The following is a 6,000-nucleotide window of genomic DNA, read 5'->3' on the forward strand; positions in this document are numbered from 1 at the left end:
CAAGAGGCTGTTCCCGTGGTCAGGGAAGCACCTTTCATTTGCTGCGGAGGAACTAGGCATGAAGTGTACAGACATGAATAGGCATGCTTCCAGGCACGATGGTGTGAACAAGCTTGAAGGACGATGAGGCCTCTGGACTTGCTTACCTTCTCTGGGAGGCATGAAGGAGCTTCTGTGTCCCAGCAAAGTGACATCTGGGGACCTCCAGCCCCTATCAAGCTGGCACAGCCAACAAGCTAGGGGAGCCCAGATCCTCTGAATGCTGGGGCCCGGTTAGGATGTGGGAAGAGAGGCCGAGGCCCAGCCACAGATGCTCCCACCTGAGTAGACATGAGCCAGTGGGACGGGTGTCCTCAGGCCTGAGAGGCTGAGCCAGAGGGACCCACTGCTGGGGACCAGGCCCTCCCAAGGCTTTTCTTTTCCTCCCATTCGTCCCAGCCAGGGCCTCAGACTCCCTGGGCCTCCCTGCCTCCAGTCTGTATCCTGTCCACAGAGAGATTCCTCTCCCGTAGCACCTGATCACCGCTGCTGTCCTAGTTCCAAAACCATGGACAGCACTGAGGATAAAGTGGTGCTGGCTCCCACTGTCTGAGAGCTCCTTTTGCTCCTCTGCTGCACTGGATCAGGCACACGCACACGAGACTATGAACAGCTCATACAGCAACTCTGCAAGATAGTTCCCAACACTCACCCCATTTTACAGCAGAGGAAATGGAGGCTATGCAAGAGTAATGGATGCTCTTCAAGCCTGGGCCCTTCCCTTTTATGCCTTCCCTGCTCTCTACAGCCAGAGAAGAAAGCCCTCGGGGTTGTATCATCATATCCGTGTGCCCCATGCAAGCCAGACAAGAAAGCCCTCCACGTGCCCCCATGCAAGGCTCTAGAGGTGTCAGGAAATGAATGTTAAACTGGGCTGGATGGAGATTTTTTTTTAATTAATTTATTTTATTTTTGGCTGCGTTGGGTCTTCGTTGCTGTGTGTGGGCTTTCCCTAGTTGCTGTGAGCAGGGACTACTCTTCGTTGCAGTGCGCGGGCTTCTCATTGCGGTGGCTTCTCTTGTTGTGGAGCACAGGCTCAAGGCATGCGGGCTTCAGTAGTTGTGGCACGAGGGCTCAGTAGTTGTGGCTCACTGGCTTAGTTGCTCGGCAGCATGTGGGATCTTCCCGGACCAGGGATCAAACCGATGTCTCCTGCATTGGCAGGTGGATTCTTAACCACTGTGCCACTAGGGAAGGCCGAGATTTTTTAATGTTAGACTCATTTGCATCCTTCCACCTCTTCCCTCCTCTTTGTCCAATGGCAGACTTTGGGCAATCAGGGAAGACAAACTCACCTGAAGACCAGTTAAATAAGGTATAGTTACAATGAAAGGGAAATGTGCTGCTCCAGGTGTCCAGTAAGTCACAAATTGTATTTATTCTGGAGGCTTCTGGACACCCCAGACTCTCAGAGCATCATGTATTTATTTATTTTAATTATGCAAATATTTAATGCACACCCACAGTGTGCCAGGCTGGACCCGGAGCTTGGAGCATCAAGCAAGGGAGTGTCATGTCCTGCAGCGTCAGTCCAGCCCTGGTAGTTCCAGTCCCAGAGACTTTAGTTAAAGGTTGTTTAGTTCAACCAGCATCTACGAAGAACTTGCACTGTGCCAGCCCCGTCTGGGCGTTGAGAGGCTGTAAAGGACCCAGCTGGTCCCCACCCTCAAGATGTTGATGTTGGACTTCCCTGGTGGCGCAGTGGTTAAGCATCCACCTGTCAATGCAGGGGACACGGGTTCGATCCCTGGTCCAGGAAGATCCCACATGCTGTGGAGCAACTAAGCCAGTGCGCCACAACTACTGAGCCTGCACTCTAGAGCCCGCGAGCCACAACTACTGAGCCTATGAGCCACAACTACTGAAGCCCGCGCGCCTAGAGTCTGCACTCCGCAACAAGAGAAGCCACCGCAGTGAGAAGCCCGCACACCCCAACGAAGAGTAGCCCCCGCTCGCCGCAACTAGAGAAAGCCCGCGCGCAGCAACAAAGACCCAACACAGCCAAAAATAAATAAATTTATTTAAAAAACAAAACAAAACAACAACAACAACAAAAGATGTTGATGTTTCCTGAGCAAGCCAGGCACATCCTCGTGCCCAGGCTGAGCGATACTAGCTGGAGTTGTAGAATTCTTCTCCATGGGATTTCAAGGAGAAAAGCCTCACCTCCTTGATCTCCAGCTGCTTGGAATGTCCTCTTCTTCCCTACAGCTCTCGTGAAGGGGGTGCTTGGAGACACCAGCCAACTGTGCCTGGTTCTGTGCCATCTCTATGTCCCCACCATGAAGTGAGAAGCTGCACTTTCACATCCCTGGACGGGGGGGGCTTCAGAAGCTGGGTGAGCGGTGAAACGCTTTCTTCGGATGAGATCTTAGGAAGGAATCTAATTAGAAAACAGCTATAGGACTTCCAGGTACAACTCCGCCATGTAGAAAACATGGAAGTCATCACCCTCACCTTTACAAATGGAAAATCAGCAGTTTTTCTTGGACCCGTCAGAGAACTGAGGTTGCAAGGCAAACTGTCACTCTGCCAGCTGGAGGGAAGGGGGACTCTGGAGGATCACAGCTGAGATCTGTTCACCTGGAGCAGGATCCCTGGTGTCACAAACTGGTAGGAACACTGAATGGCAATTTTGATGAGTTGCTGGAAGGCCGAGTATGGACTGGCATCAGGGTGAGAAACTCCTGGGGTGCCCAGTCTTGGGGGAGAAGGCTCGCGCTTTCATGGGTTTTACCACCAGGAACCCCACCAGGTTCTCCAGGAGAAGATCTGAGACCTCCTAGTGTCCTTGGTAGGGGGACAGGAGAGAAATCCTGGTGAAGTTCACCCAGAGCCTCATCCCACATGGGGGAAGGGAATTCCTCTCCCTCCAGCCCCCTCCAGACTTCCTGTCTCACCTAAGGGAGAAACAAACAAACAAACAGGGAAGAGGAATTTGCTTGGAATTACTGCAGCCAGAGAAGGGAGGGGGAGGCAGAGGGAAAAGCTCTACCACTGGAGAAGCAGCCCTGAGACACAGGCGCACTTAAAAGACTGACATTTAATTGGAAGATGATAGGATACTCCCCATCTCCTGCCCCCCACCACGGCACCAGCAGGGCCCCAGTATACTAATGGTGCATTACAGCTGAAAGAGCTGCAGGTCTTAGACTCTATCTGAGGAGGAGCACGTAGGGAAGCCCAAAGTCAAGGGAGGAGACAAAAAAATGACACTCGAGAATTTGAGGCTTCAGACACCTACAGCTACAGACTCCTAGGGATATTAACATACATCTAAAAGCCTGTTAACCTCATTTCCTATCATCTCATACAACGTGTGCAGCTTCCAACAAAAAATTACAAGGCATTCCAAAAGGCAAGGAAAAATACGATCCGAAGAGACAAAGCAATGATCAGAACCAGACTCAGATAGGACACCAAGCCTGGAATTATCAAAAGGGAATTTAAAATAACTATAATTAATATGTTAAGCGCTTTAATAGAAAAAGTGGGCACCATGCAAGAACAGATGGGTAACATAGGCAGAGAGATGGAAACTCTAAGAAAGAATCGAATGGAAATGCTAGAGATTGAAAACACTGTTACAGAAATGAGGGATCCTTTTGATGGGCTCATCAGTGGACTGGACGTGGCCGAGGAAAGAATCACTGAGCTTGAAAAGACGTCAATAGAAACTTCTCAAACTGAAGTGCAAATAGAAAAAAGAATGAAAGAAACAACAGGATGGGTAACAAAGAACTGTGGGACAATCTCAAAAGGTATAACGTTTGTGAAGTTGGGCTACCAGGAGGAGGAGAAGAAAGAGAGATGGAGCAGAATATTTGAAGTAATGATGGCTGAGAATTTTCAAAAATTAGTGAGAGGCTCCTTATTTATCCCCCCTAATTTAGGAGTTTGGGATAAACAGCTACACACTACTGTATATAAAATAGATAAATAACAAGGTTGGGGACTTCCCTGGTGGCACAGTGGTTAAGAATCTGCCTGCCAATGCAGGGGACACGGGTTCGAGCCCTGTTCCAGGAAGATCCCACATGGCGCGGAGCAGCTAAGCCCGTGCGCCACAACTGCTGAGCCTGTGCTCTAGAGCCCGCAAGCCACAACTACTGAGCCCGCATGCCACAACTACTGAAGCCCACACGCTTAGAGCCCGTGCTCTGCAACAAGAGAAGCCACCGCAATGAGAAGCCCACACACCACAACGAAGAGTAGCCCCTGCTTGCCGCAACTAGAGAAAGCCCGCGCGAAGCAACGAAGACCCAATCCAGCCAAAAATCAATAAATAAAAATTAAAACAAACAAGCAAACAAAAAACAAAACCCCAAAACAAAGCAAACAAAAAGGAACAAAACATTTATAAAAAAATGAAATAAATTTAAGAAAAAATTTTAAAAAAAGAAACAAAACAAACAACTACAAAAAAACAAACACACAAAAGACGCCACACTTGGGCATAACATATTCAAACTGCAGAAAACCAAAGAAAACAGATACAAGTGGCATTTAAATAGCAAGAGATGGATAAGTTCACATTTACATACTTACTTGCCAGTCAATCCACGACAGCAGTGAGGCTGGTGATAGAATCAAAACAAGGAGTTTGGGGATGAGTTTCACGTGAGCCACAGCATCCATGTTATTTCTGAATCGGTTGCACAGTGTGGGCGTGAACTCGATTCAGACAAATAAGCAGTTGTTAAGGACAACAATATTAAAACTGCTTACCTTGTTATTTTAAATAGTCTTTAATAAAACAAATTCAGAAGATTCAAAGAGAAGGTGTAGGAAGAACTTTTTGTTTCAAAGTTGAGTTGCTAAGTAGCCACTGCCAGGCGTAAATGAGCCCCTTTCCTGGATGGCAAGCTCCGTAAGGGGAGAAGTGGCTTTGCTTTATCCCCCAGGGCCAAGCACAGTACCTTGAGTATGGCTGGTGCTTCAGCGATATTAGTTGTGGGTGTTAACTGCACACTGACCACTGGCCATGGTGATATGATCTGCCTCGCTTCTAACTGAGCATGGAACTCAGTAATAAACTGAGTGATGAACTTTTTGGTACGATTTTGCTGGAGCAGATACCTGCAGGCCTGAATTCAAAGACCAGCCCAGAGTGAGAACATTCCTCATCAGGAATGTGAACGGTGGTGGCATAACCCAAATGGAAATGGGTTAAGCTAGGAGCATGAGTGGGCATGTTTCAGGTCTTCAGTGGGTTAAATTATGGTGTAGATTATAGACCGATTGTTCTCATGAATATACATGCAAAAATCCTAAACAAAAATATTGGCAAATCAATCCGATGATACACAAGAAGGATAGGTAATACATTACAACCAAGTGAAGTTTATTCTAGGAATGCAAGGCTGGTTTAACATTTGAAAATCCATCAATGTGATTCACTATATTAAAATTAAAAAGGAGATTATTCATGTGATGCTGTCTATAGATGCAGAAAAAGCACTTGAAAAATTCCACGCCCATTCATGATAAAACTTTTGGCAAACTAGAAACAGAAGGGAATTTCCTTACCCGATAAAAGGTATATACGACAAATGTACAACATATAATTAATGGTGAGTTATTGAAAGTGTTCCCTTAGAATGCAAACAAGACCAGGATGTCCACTCTCACTGTTTTCGTTCGATAATGTACTGGCAGTCTTGGCCTTGCAAGGAAGCAATAAAAAGAATCAAATGGCATAAAGATTGGAACGCAAAAAAATGACACCATCATTATTTATAAATGACATGATTCTGAACATAGAAAAGCCAAATGAATCTACAAGTTATTAGAATTAACAAGGAATTTAAGTATGGTCATTGGAATCAATGTGTAAACGTAAATTATATTTCTATCACCAGCAACAAAGAAATTAAAAAATACCATTTTCGATAACAGCAAAATATCAAGAAAACCCGGGAGTCAATGGAAAGAAGGATGTGCAAGACCTCTATACTGAAA

The sequence above is a fragment of the Eubalaena glacialis genome, chromosome 9, assembly GCF_028564815.1.
Source record: "Eubalaena glacialis isolate mEubGla1 chromosome 9, mEubGla1.1.hap2.+ XY, whole genome shotgun sequence".
NCBI classification, from domain to species: Eukaryota; Metazoa; Chordata; class Mammalia; order Artiodactyla; family Balaenidae; genus Eubalaena; species Eubalaena glacialis.